The 15,312-nt window shown below is 39.5% G+C and overlaps 1 pseudogene across 1 annotated transcript; it reads right to left on the reverse strand.

The window, feature by feature from the left end:
• Positions 1 to 11,073: 11,073 nt before the first annotated feature.
• Positions 11,074 to 13,832, reverse strand: LOC311611809 (protein LLP homolog; annotated as a pseudogene). The gene is made up of 2 exons: positions 13,793 to 13,832; positions 11,074 to 11,457 (listed from the first exon to the last, which is right to left on the reverse strand). The product of its transcript is annotated as a protein LLP homolog (transcript).
• Positions 13,833 to 15,312: the final 1,480 nt, after the last annotated feature.

Genomic DNA, 15,312 nt, shown 5'->3' on the forward strand with positions numbered 1-15,312 from the left:
TCTGCTGCAAGGAAAGTCAAACTCTTTAAGATAAGGTGCTATTGCAAAAGGAAAGAAGTCTTTAGAATTTTGTTATTATTATTGATTGATGAGAGAGAGAGAGAGAGAGAGAGAGAGAGAGAGAGAGAGAGAGAGAGAGAGAGAAGACCTATCTCTCCATCCATTGATTGCCTCCTGCATATGCCCCAACGGGAGATCCAACCCCCAACTCTGACACATGCTCAAACTCAGCTACCAGGCCAAGTGGAAAGAGGTTTTTATTCAGGGGCTGCCACCTGGGAGAAGGTGGACTCACTTCTCAAAGACCACGCCCCTCCACTTCCTGCTCAGGCCCATAGTTCTTACAGGGATAGGGACTGGTCAGTACATGTCATAGCGAGTGATCGAACTCCCAGTCTCCCAGTCAAACTCCCAAGGAGTCACTTTGCACATTAGCCTTTTAGATAGATAATAGATAGATAGATAGATAGATAGATAGATTTGAATTTATTGATATTTACTGTTTCAATTTTTCCATATACTTGCATCTCTGAGCTTCCTTCTGGATCAAATTTTGTCTTAAAAATAACTAGTATTTTTTTAAAATGTTGTTCAGTTGGAGACAAATTATCTCTGTATTTACATTTTTAAAATGTGTTTATTTTTTCTTCATTTTTGAATTTTTACATGCATGAAAAATTCATAGCAGTTGTTGTAGCAGAAGTTTACTCAACTTCATCGTTCTATAGTATTTCAATGTAAGGGTATACTAATAATTTATTTACCTAATTCGTTAATAAGGAATCTCTAGCTTGTTTCCAGATTGAGTTATTACAAAGGATACTGCTATGAACATCTATGTGTGTGTTTATGCACACATATGTATTTCTGTTGTGTATAACTAGATGTGTAATAAAAATAAGTCCAGATCAAAGATGGCAGTTGTTTTTTATTGGTATTCCATGGTCTTCTAGATTTCATGTATCATTTGAGAAGTCAGATGTTAGTCTTAGTGTTTCTTTTCTAGTTCTGAATAGAAAGGCTGATTTTAAACAACCTAATCAGTCATTTGCAAGAGTGATCTTTTAAAAGCAAAAATCACATCATACCTCCCTGTGCTTAAAATGCTCAATGGCTTTCTATTACGTTTAGATATAATCCCAGTCTCTTATCTTGATTGATCAGATCCTGTTCCATGTGTCTGCTGTATAACTCTCTGGACCTTTTCTCACACCACTCTTATTTGCTAGATTTCAGTCACACTAGCCTATCTTCTAAAAACAGCAAACTCATTCTCACCACTGGTGATTCATTTTTAACACTCAAGTCCCAGCTCAATGATACCTCATCAGAAAGGCCTTCCCTAAACATCTAAGCTAAGGTAGTTCACCCCATTCATTATTTCTTACATCATCCTATTTGATGTTCTCACAACACTCAACAGTTTTAATCCAGCTTATTCATGTGGGATTTCTTGCTTATTTCTCCCTCCCACACACTACATGTAAGCTCCCTACAATCAGAAGCTTTATCTTTTATTTATTGCTATATCCATCCCCAGCACTGAGAGCAATAAATAGAATATGGTCACTGCTCAATAAATATCACGGAACCATAGAAAGTTGGGGCAAGGATTTACAGATATTTTTTATGAAGCTGATAAAACGAAATTAAATTTAGAGTGGTCAACCTGGCTGGACCCCACCCATGCAAGAATTCATGCACCGGGCCACTAATACATACACACACACACACACACACACACTGAATGGCCAAATTATTATGCATTCAGAGATCATAATAATCTGGCCACTCATTGCAATTCCTCTTTCTGTGGGTGGATATTTCAATTTCTCCCAGACCTTCTTTGTCACCAAGGAGTTTCATTTTTCTCTTAAGTGGTTTAACCCAGAGAGGAGCTGGAAAGGTGGGAATAACCATTTAAGAAAGGCAGCCAAACCACAACCCCATCTGTTCCTTTGGATTCTTGCCTGTCCTCCTCTATGAGGTTACATAGGTGTTCTGGTTGTGTCCATTCCATTTGTACCATACCCCTTAGGGTCATGCCTTGTAGAACAGCCAAAGTCTGAAACTCTGGTAAACATTTTCTTCTCAGAATGAATATATTGATCATGAGATCAATCTCTCCCTAAAGGATACCACTGGAAGTCAATCTTCTTAGACCAGTTCACCAAAGCTACAGGTATTTCCTCACACTTGTAAAGAAGGATCCCTCCCTTCACCAGCTCCACATCCATTTTCCTGGATTTGGGACAGTTTGCTTTATGGTCCAGTGTGGTCTTTATTCACAGAAAATTTGATAATTACAATATGACAACAAGTTCCCTTCCCATCTTTCATAGAAACTTGACTTGAGCTCTCAGACACCAGAACCCTAACTTTAGAGAATGTTGGGGGTTTATTTTCTAAAATCTGACCACATACCCTAGCTGGTTTGGCTCAGTGGATAGAGTGTTGGACTACGGACTGGAAGGCCCCAAGTTCAATTCTGATCAAGGGCATATGCTCAGGTTGTGGGCTTGATCCCCAGTGGGGGGCATGCTCTCTCATCATTGACGTTTCTCTCTCCCTTCCTCTCTGAAATCAATAAAAATTAGTTTTAAAAAAATAAAACCTTACTATCGCAGGCTGGATGCCATCCCTGGCTCTCTGGCTGCCCCCATTCAAGAAAAATAATCAAATCAAATAATAAAATAATAAAATAAAAATAAAAAGTGACCACACAATTGTAGTGGGTTAATATGGTACTGTAGGCAGCTGTCATTCAGAGCAAGGACCTGGCTAACCACTTTGGAGAGTTGGCCACATGGGGGTGGGAGTGGAAGGGTTACACAGAGGGCATGGGGGTGCTCAGGGATCCAGGGGTGCCCCATGGTCTCCCAAAGATGTGCATGTGCTGTGTCCAGTGTAAGGGGGGTGGGCTGAGGGCTGCAGCATCTGCAGGCTCCCTGAGGGCTGGTCCTGCAGCCACCGCCTCCCCACAATCAAGGAGCGCCCGGGAGTCTATCCCATTGGCCAGGATGGGGATAGGAAGGAGGTTGGGGAGGGGGAGGGCTTCTTATACCAGATGCCAAAAGCTGGAAAGATGAATGGACAAAGCTCCAGAGCAACAAAGTTCCTTGACTCTGTCTTGCAATTGCTCAAAAGTATTGGTGCATTTGTAAGAAGCTGTGACAAAATTCTTCTGTAGAGGTCTTGAGAATCTCAAGTTAATGGCTCCATGACTATATTGATCATGACAATTGAACTCAACCTTGTTATATTTCTATGATCCTAAACCAATTTGTCATTGGTTGTTGGGCCCTCATTTTCTGCATCATGCTTTCATCATGTTACCACATTAACTGCCAATCCACCCTAGTCTGGAGAAATTGGCACCTGTCACCTCCCTTCACCTTCCTAACTCCAAGCTTCTTTTATGTAATTTACAATCTCCAAAGAATTGAACTGCTCAGGAAAATCTGACCCACAAAGAATCTGAGAGGCTATGAAGCTTCCATAATGAAATCTCCCCTCCAAAGAGGTAAGCATTTCACCATTTGGTTCAGATGAGACTTTGAGCTCTTACGCTTCCGAGCCAGCTGGTCATTTATCACACATTCCATGCACAGGAAATGTCTGTTGCCATAAGCCTCACTAAACAACTATGACAATAAGCTCAAGAATGTGATGGCCAAGGACACAAACAGAGCAGGAGGGTTCCAAAAGTCCTTCCAGGGAAAACCACAATACGATTCTTGGTATTTCATGGTGAAGAACAATTAAGGAAGTAACTGTGACTAATAACACAACAGGAGATGCCTGATCAAATTTTATCCAGCATTACTACCTGGTTAATGAAGTTAAGATGATAGTGAAATTCTTGCAGACAATATGGAAATTTCAGATTAGAAAACTGGAAAAGGGTAGCAACGCATTAGTGTGAAAACGGTAAAGAAAAATCATCAAGAAAGAGTTTGAAGGCAAACTAGAACAGAGATAGTGTGGTTTTAAATATCTTAAAGTAGGGAAAATTATATCTATGTAATAAACAATAAACACACTTGGTTGCAAATTTCTTTTGTAATTCCTCCAGCTGAAACTTGCCACATTACAGATTTGAGCAGAGCTTTTAACTTGAAGAAACTTCTATGAAATTGCACACCCATTGGGCCTTGAAAATGGTCAATTACATGCTTTGTTGAATGAATGAATTTGAGTACTGGCAAAAATAAAAACTTAGGCTAAGAGTGAGATACACTAGAGAAGCGATGTGACTTATTTATATGGTTTTCATTTTTCACTTCTGTGTGTTTGTGTTTTTGTTCTGTATTTCATGACTCTCCTACACAAGGTATTCATGAGTAAGAGAAGGAGGGTGATATGATCTTAGGATAACTCCTTGAATTATGGAATCTTACATCTCAAGAAACTTTATGCAATACCTAGCCCTGTGGTTTCAGAACTCCCATACGCTGTTAAGCATTGCCCAAAGTTAAATCCCTAACAAACCCAGGGCAAATGAGAAAAATAAGAATGATATGAGCATCCGTGTATGTGTGTGTGTGTGTGTGTGTGTGTGTGTGTCCATGTGGTATGTTTGCCAACTCTTATAAAGAATTGTCCATTTTATTAAAATGCATTTTCTTTTATGAAGTGCTAACTGTAGATATTAAGAGTGTGTGTGTGTGTGTGTGTGTGTGTGTGTGTGTGTGTTGTGTGTATTTGTGTCTTTATTTAACAAACTGAAATTATGGCAACACTCTATTACCTTGCCCCCTATCCTGGCCAAGTTTTCAAAATGTCATTGGAATGGTACATGTAATTTGAAAATCCTACTTTCCTTGCTCCCAAATCATCCTATCTAACTAGAAGCCTATTGTGTTAATAAATAAATCTAGAGAAATTTGGGAAAGAAGCTCCTTTAAAAGTTAGCAGGGGAAAAAATACATGGAATTCCCTCCATTCCTGCTCTCTTGAGGAGATTCAAAATCCTTTTCTAAACCTTGAGTCTTCTCCTTTGGAGAAGATGTGGGCACAACAGCCACTCCTTCACATTCCTTGGAATCAGCTGCAGTATTTGTGAGTGGGTAGGAGTCTATGGCCTTTCCTGTTGAATCAGCAAATGGGGCATTCATTGCTAAATGGTGCCAGTCTCATAGGAGGAAGGAAAGCATGACATATCCAGAGCTAGTCCAGAGGTCAGGCTCAGTTGGTATTAAAATTCAATCCTGGCTATACCTGTGGCCCCAGAAGACATTGATGTTACAGACTAAGTCATCTGTTTCATCTTTTTCTTTGCCCATACCTTCCATATTTACCAGAGGATGGTATTCAAGAGTACTCTCTCAGTGTAAATGAAATACTATGAATGACCTGGGGCCAAAGAGCAGGGAAAGAAAATAAGAAAATCCTCTACCTTGGTTCAATACCTACCAAGAACCAGCTGACATACATACTTTCACTTAGTAAATACATTTGCAAAGATGGCATATTTCTAAGCACCTAGAGCAGTGGTTGGCAAACTCATTAGTCAACAGAGCCAAATATCAACAGTACAATGATTGAAATTTCTTTTGAGAGCCAATTTTTTTAAACTTAAACTTCTTCTAATGCCACTTCTTCAAAATAGACTCACCCAAGCCATGGTATTTGGCGGAAGAGCCACACTCAAGGGGCCAAAGAGCTGCATGTGGCTCTCGAGCCGCAGTTTGCCAACCACTGAACTGGAGGAATACATTAAAGACAAACCAGCCAAAGTGAATAGGAGGCAATTCACTCACTAGGAGAAGATGATTAATTATTGTCTTTCCTATTCAAAGATGACTTTGTGGGCAAGCCGTTTATAACGAGGTGCAAGTGTGACCAGCCAGAAGTCCTTAGTATATTTTGCTCAATAAAGGTAGCTCTTGGTTTTATAAATTCTGACAGCGAGCACCCAAACTTTACAAGGTACTATCTCTGTTTCTGGGACACCAGGCTTCCTAAGGTGCCATTCATTTATTTATATAAATACCTACCATGTCTGACTGTATGGAACCATTTTTACATAACACCTATAAAACCCTCTAGGTCTAATGCCCTGGAAAATACAGGGGAGGCCCCTGAGGAAACTCTGTAATGGAGGGAAAACAGAGACCCAGCCCTAACCACACTTCAGGCACTTTCAGAACCCATTGAGCAAGAGAGGGGCACGAGTGTCATGACTGAGTCTAGGGGAGAGGAGTGATCAAAAGACTTCCTTCCTTTGTTTTGATCTTGTATGGAGATATTGCAAAATCTTTGTTCGGCATTTAGAAGTATTCTGAATATACTCCCCCCACTATTCCCCATCCAGTTTTTATGCTGTTTTGATGTTTTCTTTCATTCTGATTGTTGACTTTATTTAAACCAACACTTGTTTTTAGGCCTTCAGTCATTGTTGGGAGGGATCCAGAATGTTTTTCTTTCTCACTATTCTGAAATTGTCACATGTTAAATCTGGGTTTCAAGGAAGCTGGACCATATCAGATCCAGGTCTAATCTGTCATGCATTGAATTATTCACCAAGATATTTTCTAACTGCAAGAGCATAATGTGCTAGTGTAACCTTACTGTTAGAGAGTTGTGGCTTTGAGACCATCACTCAACTGTGGAACAAACTGCATTCAAACATTAGGCCCTTCCATAGAGACAAAAGGCAGACTAGTGGTTGCCAGAGACTGAGTGGATGGGGAAATGGGGAATGACTGCTTAATGGATATGGAAGTCTCCTTTGGGGGTGATGAAAATACTTTGGGATTGGATAGAGGTGGTGGGTTTGTAATATTGTGAATGCACTAATTTTTTGTTATGAAAATCTCACCTCAATTAGAAATATGTATGGTCTTAGAAGACAAAGAAGCGAATGCTCCATTAACAGAGAATACAACGTCATGCACCCTAAATTCTTGGAATGTTCTCAACTGTGGTGCTAACCGTGATCTACTTCCATGACAAGGAAGAAGGAATTTTGACTTTTCTAAGGCAAAGAAGAGCTGTTGCCTCTAGGCATTTATCATCAGGACTTTGTGACTCACTTGAGACGTATGAAAAAGCTTTATGATTTTGGTATGGAATCATGCTGTGAAGGTTACAAAAGCCAGTGTTGTTTTTTTTTTAAGTGTTTCTGTGAGTCTAGAACTTTTAAAAAAAAAAAAATGTATGGGTAATATGTATAGGACAGAAGTCGCTAGGGTGGGAAAAATACAGCTGTGAGAAAAGAAAAAAAGGGAGAAATGACTGTTTCTTTTAAACACATGTATTAATCACAGTTCAGGTGCATCTCAAGGTAGAAAGACACAGCTGTGAAGGGGAGGGCCGAGGGAGGACACGATTATTATGTTAAATATATTTATATTAAATCATTACTGAAATTGGGGAACAGACTATGGATTTGCAGCTGGGAGGAGGTCAAAGGGAACCGAGTCCCCGTCCTTTGAAATGGATGTGTTAAATGGGGCTCCAGCTAGGTCAAAGGGGACATCCCTCTGCAGCTGGAAGTGGGAGGACGGCTGGGGGATGCTGGTTTGTCTGCCTGTCACTTTAAAATATGCTCTTTCCCGCTCAATGCAGGAGCCTGTTGCAAAATAAATAATTATAAAAATGAGGAAAATGAACAACCAGCTTCCTAGTCAGACTACTTTGGTTTCTCAGCCTTAAGAAACTCCACAGAATTTCTAACACAATGTCAGTTTTATACCTCTGGGGAAGAAGTATCAATATTCTTTGGATGCTATACAGAGAATTTCTTTAGAGCAGGAGCTTTTAACTTCCCAAATTAATGTCTGTATCTCAGAACAGAACACAATGTCTGGCACATTTATGGAAGGAAGGAAGGAAGGAAGGAAGGAAAGGAGGGAAGGAGGGAAGGAGGAAGGAAGGAGTTCACACTCCCTAGTTTGCTACAGTCCCTACCACTTTCTATCTCCCAATATTGAGGCGATTTATTAGGGATTGGCAAACGCTTTCTGTTAAGAGCCATAATACATATTTTAGGGTTTGTAGGTCACATAGTTGTTATAACAAATATTCAATTGCATCATTGTTTTGTGAAAAGGTACTAGATAATACATACATAAATGAGTAATACTGTGTTCTAAAACAACTCCACTTCATTTACAAAAACAGGAAACCAACCTCTGCCATGTATCTTTTCACTTACGCTACTGCTTTGTTCAGAGGAATATTTCTCCCTACTCATGTCCCTGGCGATGGGAAAAAGAGACACATACTGAGAGGACCATGTGTTTCAAGAACTATAGGCAAAATAAAAATAAAAATTGGCCTTCTCTACTCAGTTTCATTACTTCTCTGGCCTCTTGTAGTCTTCTGTACCTGTGTCAGCAAGTCTAGCTGATCTGTGCAATATCTTCCAGCTCTTAGAATTTATAGTCTGATGACAGTCATCAATGTGGCAGAAGTCAGAACCACTGGGCACTGTATGCTCCTCGTTTCTCTATCAACTACCGAGCCCTCCCTAAAGGCATGTGTTCTGGGGTTATAACAGATGGATCAGACAAGCCATTTGGAAAGTTGCAAACCAGCACTTCCCTGTGTGCCGAAGTGACGGATGAGGATAAAAATACTCATTTCCCTACTTTGGTTTCCCTCTGCTCTGATCTCGCTTTTTATAAGGGTTTTGAAACACTAAGTACAAAACAGAGATAAAGATAAAACCTGAAGTCCTTTGGATGTCAGGAATATTAAAAAGTATTAATACGCAAAGACAAAAATAGATGAATCCCACACTTTAAAGCCAGTTTCCAATGGGAAAGCTCCCTCCAGGCAGGACTTTGACTCGTTCACATCTTTCTAAGCCAACCTGATAAGCCTTTCTCCTTGTCTCAGATCACAGCGAAATATGTTTTATTGTCTTTTTAACAAAATTATAGTCTCAATAAAAATGAACGCAAAGAAGAAATAAACCAGATTCTCACGATGACTATTTTCTGGGCTCATTCTGAATGATAATTTCATGTATATAAGCCCTTTACGGGTAAGAACCTCTTTTTTCTCAAATCTCTTGGATACGATGAAATAAAAAATATCTATTCCTAGAGTTTTCTCTAGAGTAAATAGGATTACAATATTAACAGATTTCCTCAATTGTAACACATATTTTTTCACATTTTAAAAATACTTTTTATTTATTTCAGAGAGGAAAAGAGAGGGCGAGAGAGAGAGAAACATCAATGATGAGAGAGAACCCTGACCAGGAATTGAACCATGACCTCCTGGTTCATGGGTCAATACTCAACCATTGAACCACACTGGCCATGCTTTTTTCACATTTTAATATCTCTTTAAATTAAAGTGACTCATACAATTACTGTGACCTCATTGACAGTTGTGACATAGTTGCCATATAGGCACATAAACAAGCTTAGTTGTTAAACCTGATGGAATGGCTGAATAATAGCAACTCCTCAGCAGTTTAGTTAACAAACAATTTAAGAACTATTTGAAAAAGGAACATGAGCACTCATTGGTTTCTGACCATTTTTCATTGACACCTTATGGTCAAATCAAGAAAGATACAGCAGCAAATTTTGCAAAGTAAGCATAAATGGATAAAAGAAAATACTAGAGACTGTATCAGAAGAGTATTGTAAGATCTACTGAGTCATTAATGCTTCCAATGATACAATGGATATTTCATGGGGGTTGGGGAGAGAAACATGGATGTCAATAACTGTGGACAGGACTTCCTAAATACTGCAAAGGGGTTAGCAAATTCTCCATAAAACAAGGTCTTTTTTCAAAATAGGTACTTAAGAGCTTTGGAAATTAACCCCAAAATAAACAAACATATTAAGATGCATTAATTCACCCTAACCGGTTTGGCTAAGTGGATAGAGCGTCAGACCTCGGACTAGAGAAGGGTCCCAGGTTCGATTCCGGTCAAGGGAATGTACCTGAGTTGCGGCTCGATCCCCAATAGGGGGCATGCAGGAGGCAGCTGATCGATGTTTCTCTCTCATCGATCTTTCTAACGCTCTATCCCTGTCCCTTCCTCTCTGTAAAAAATCAATAAAATATATTTTTTTAAAGATACATTAATTCATAACAAGCTATTATACATTTGAATAAGTACAATTGAACATCTGCAGATTTCATGCTCTCTCTTTTTAGGGCAGCAAAACTATTCTGTGTGATAATGCAATTGTGGGTACATGTCATTGTGCATTTTTCAAAACCCATGAAATGTACACCACCAAGAAGGAATCCTCATAATGATGTGTCAACATAAGTTCATCAGCTGTGATAAACGTAGTACTGTGATGCAGAATGTGCGTGGTCCAGGAGTGAGGAGCGGGCAAAGTAAATATACTAATTAAAAAAAAAAAAAGACATTACAAATATATAAAGAACTCTCTAACAATTCCTGACCTTTACTTGTGGTAAATAAAATAATAAAACACATTTAAAAAAAAGAACTCTCACAACGTAAGAAGGAGACAAACAACATAATAATGGGGAAAACATTTGTATAGCTATGTTACCAAAGAAGGTATCTAAGTAGCTATAAAATGCCCAGGCATGCTCAACATCGTTAATCACGAGAAAAATGCAAATGAAAAACATAATAAAATATCGTTGTGTAACCACCAGAATGGCCATAATAAAAAAAACTAATAAAAAAGTGTGGAGAAAAATACGGAGAAATTGGAACCCTCATACACTGATACTGAAAATTTAAAATTGTACAGATATCTCAGCAAATGTGGGTAGTTTCCTAAAATTTAAATGTATAATTCCTATATGGCTAAGCAATTTTATTCCTGGGTATATACCCCAGCAAAATAAAAACATATGCTCACAAAAAACCTTGTACACGATATCCAGAGCAGCGTTTTAGTAATCCCAAACTGGAAACAATTCAATTTTTTTTTTCACTCATCAGAGGAAATATTTTATTCAAATTCCTAAAACAAATCTGAGGTGTTATGTTGGGTTTGAATGAAAGAAAAAGGCCCAGTTAAAAAATGGGAACAAGGTTTTCATTTTATAGGAACTGACATAGGTGAATACATTCTAATCAAAGGTCTGTCCCATGTGGCACTTTTCAAGTTTTTAAAAGTGGACCAGGCTGAACCCTTCCTTAGCTGCCTTCGCTGCTTTTGCTTTGCTTTTCCCCTTCCCTTTTTCTCTCTTCGCCTTCGGCCTTTTCCTTTGCCTCTGGTTCACCCCCATGGGGCTGTTCATGCTGGTCTAGACCTCTGTTTCTCTTAATGCCAGTCTCCATTTTCATGTCGTCTTTGTCATCTTTCACCACACACTGGGTTTTCTCTGCCAAACATCTGGGGACCACCACGGACGCTATCTCATGAACATCTTTCATTAAAACGTCAGTATCTACTTTTTAAAAATTTTAAAATCTGCTAAGCTCCTTTGGGGCATTCTTTTTTCTCTTTTCAGCGTGCATCTTCCTTTTCCACTTACTTCGTAAGCTTTTGGCTATATTTCATCTCAACAGTTTCACCACTCACAGCCCACACGCTCAAGACGACCAGAAGCTCCTCACTCCAAATATTTTTAAACAAAATGTCCCATGTGCCTACCACAGAGGACCACTCAGTGGGTGGAAAGAACAAAGCACTGGTAGGTGCCACATCCCAGATCAACTTCAAAAACATGGCACCGAGGGAAAGAAACCAGGCACAGCAAACCTGTACACCGCACAATTCTTACCGAAATGAAAATGACGGAAAAGACACCTTCCCAGAGGTGGAAAGAAGAACTCGGAGGGGCTGGGTCTCAGGGAACTCAGACGGAATACAGCACGCCAGAGGGAAGTCTGGGTGGCGTGAGCGTGTTCTCAAACGGGATTGGGATGATGGCTGCACAGCTCTCTACCTTTTCTGAGATCCGTTGAACCATGTACTTCCATGGGGTGGACATCACAGTATGTAAGTGACATTCCAATAAAACTACGTGCACACAAGAAGCAGGAGACCAAGGATGGAGGTCATTTACTCCTGACTGCAGAGTTAGTTTCTTGAAAGTCAGATCCAGAAATAAGAATTCCCAGCTAATGGACTTTTCCCTGTGAAGGAACTAGGGTTTCACCAACTAACTAACTAACTAACTAACTAAGTAAATAAATAAATAAATCAATATTCAAATGGAGTAACTACTTTAAATATTTGGGGGGGAAATGTGGGATTCAATGAATACAAACATGAGTAGACAAGCAGACACATTTAGAAACTCAGCACCAATAAGCTGTAGTCACTTATATTCCAGCCAATTTTATCACAAAATGCTGATGTTCTGAATCTCTCATTCTCGCTCCCTCTCGCAGCACGCAGAGAAACCCATCTCCCAGGTCCCACGGCCGGCTCTCCGTCACCGCGGCCTGGCCGGCGCCCGCCTCAGCCTGCTGCTCTGCACAGAGCGCTGCCTCAGTGGGCTCTCGGGCCCTGCCCAGCTTCTCATGGGGCTGGCTTCACCTCATCCTCCATTCGGCTGTTTATATTTTCCTGGAATTTCTAATAGCTCAACAAGCACCCTCTTCACTGTCCTCACTGGTGCTGACCCCAGGGAGATCTCAATATCGGCCAAAGAAATAAAAATCTCAATGTCATATATGCAAAAAAAAAAAAAAAAAAAGAGCCTGTAAGATGTTTTGAGTTTTTTAAAATCTCCATAAAGGAAATAAAACTGCCCTAGAAACCTAGAAGCAAAATTTTCCCTATATTTTTAAAACTTGGGGCAAATGAATGGAAATCTATGTTTTTGCCTGTAAGCTGTAGTATATGGACATATGAGATGAGAAAAAGCTGTTGTTGTTTTTTTGTTGGTTTTTTTGTGTGTGTTTTTTTCTCCTTAAATGCCAAGACTCATCTCTCTCTCCTGACTGCATTCAAGGAAAAACATGAAGCCCTCTGGTGGTCAAATTATTATCCTCACGACGAAGTTCCCTAACATAAAAACTTCTCAGTGATCTAATGGCAAAACTTACATTTCATAGCCAGAAGCTTGGCAACTCTTAATCTTCAAAGGAACCTTTTAGTAAATGAGAGCAGGTTTTTGCTTTATATAGTCTGTGTGGCATGTGTGTGTTTTCCTGGCAAGGGGTTTGAAGCTAATAAATATTTCAAGCTGTGTAATAGCACTTCCTATGTTATGTCAAAGTACAAGGACGGGTTAGAAATGAGCTCCAGAATCACTCTGATGATTAGAAAGTCACCCCGATGTTCCCTCACCCACTTCAACATAAAATCGTTTCCAATGTCAAAACCTTTTGCCACTATTGTGGTTTATTTGGAAATGTTGCTGTTACTTACATGCAACATGTAAATCCCTTCATGGGCAAATAACACTGTCCTTTTGAATAACGCCATGTAACAGGCCATAGGTTTCTTGAGATACACGATGCTATCACTCCCATTTTTTTGTTTTTGAGATAGAGATTTGTTATAAGGAATTGGCTCATGCAATTGTGAAAGCAGGCAAGTCTCAAAATCTGCAGGGTGAACGGGCAAGCTGCTGCTCCGAGAGAGAGCTGATGCTCTAACTATAATAGTTTGAGTCTGAAGGCCTGAGAACTAGGCGAGCGGGTGGTCTCATTTTTTCCGAAAGCTCCCAGGTTTCAGACTCAGGAGGAACAGATGTTTCAGTATGAGTTTGAATTGAGGTGGGGAGGAGTGGGTGCGGGGAGTCTATGTCCCGGGTCATCAGGCAGGATGGACTCTCTCCCACTTTGGAGCGGGTAAGCCTTTTTGTTCTATTTGGTGTTTCAGCTATCTGGAGGAAGCCCTCCATCACCTGCAAGGACGATCTGCTTTACTGCGCCCACCAATGTACATGCTAATCTCATCCAAAGCCATCTTCACAGAAACACCCAGAAATAATGTGTGACCAAATTTCTTAGTATCTGGTGGTTCAATCAGGTTGACACACAGAAATTACCATCACACAGCCAGAGAGAAAAGAGATGCATTACCACGTTTACAAAGACTTTCTATAGGAAACCAGGGAAGCCAAAGACAACAGACTAACATCTCTAAAGTGCTGAAGAAACTGTCAACCCAGAATTCCATGTGCAGCAAAAATCTCTCTCAAAAACAAAGATGCTGGTAACATGAATTCACACATGGTATAAAACTGCATAGAGCTATACACAGGCACTGAAAGATAATTATTCTACTACTTTTATAAGTTGCCTTCTGATTTCTAGGAGTCAACCTGTGTCTTTTGGACTGTGAATCCAATTGGCTTTGATAGTTGATAGGAAGCAGAATAAACTACTCTTTAACTCCCACATTTTTCTCCTCTCACTACAAAAAAAACAAGAAAACACAGATGACAGGAACATAGTCATTAATGGTGAAGGCCCAACTGCCTGGTAGAAATAAGGAATAAAAAAGACAACACTTGCCTAATTTGATGCTGAATCATTTTTTAATTTTTAATCCTCTAGGACTCAGTTCAAAATATGTTTACTCATCCAGTACCAGTTAAGGACTATCGCTTCCTGACAGAGCAGATTTGCTTCAAAGACTTCGCTGGAAAACTAGTGGGGTAAAATGTCAGAAGTAGATTAGACATGTGTATGCACATTTTATATAACCAACTACATAAGCTAACTTTACCTAACCATTACTTGGGTTATTTCCTTCAAACTCACACTGGATAGGACTTAGAATCATATTTATTTTCAGAAAATTGAAAGTCTCCTTTCCTCTTCAGATTCGGTCACACAAATGGCATCAGTTCTTAAAGAAAGCCATACCTCAAGACCTCACAAAGAGGTATCTATTACCAGGAGCTCTAAGCAAATGTTCTTTTAATTAGCTACATTTATCTTTAATCCCTGTTTTGACAGAAAGTCTAACATAAACATACATTACCAATACATAAAACTCAGCTCAAAGTATGGTTAATTTTTATATTTGACAGAAGCAGTTGGAAAAAATAACTTTGACCTTTCTCCATCATTGTGTGATGTCACTACGTCCCACTCTCAGAACCGAAAACAGAAACGGTGGCATCTGCAGCTCAAGTACAATCATGATTCTTAAACTGCTCCTTAAAAGTGGTAATAAAAACCCTAATAAGACCTCTGGGCCTTATGTTGAAGCAGCTGCAAAATTATGTTAAATAATTTCTGCAAGGACTCCAGTAATTATAAACCTGATTAAAGTTTACCTACCCTTCATTCCTAGAGGGTTTTCACCAAGGAATTAGAAACCAGATGGTTCAAGACTGGGCATGATGGATATATTCCATGAAGCACGTCCATTGTCATGGAAACAACAGAAATAACATTATCTTTACTGTCTATTCCTTTATAAAACCAGGCGCTTA

The sequence above is a fragment of the Pipistrellus hanaki genome, assembly GCF_964339955.1.
Source record: "Pipistrellus hanaki genome assembly, chromosome: 17".
NCBI lineage: Eukaryota > Metazoa > Chordata > Mammalia > Chiroptera > Vespertilionidae > Pipistrellus > Pipistrellus hanaki.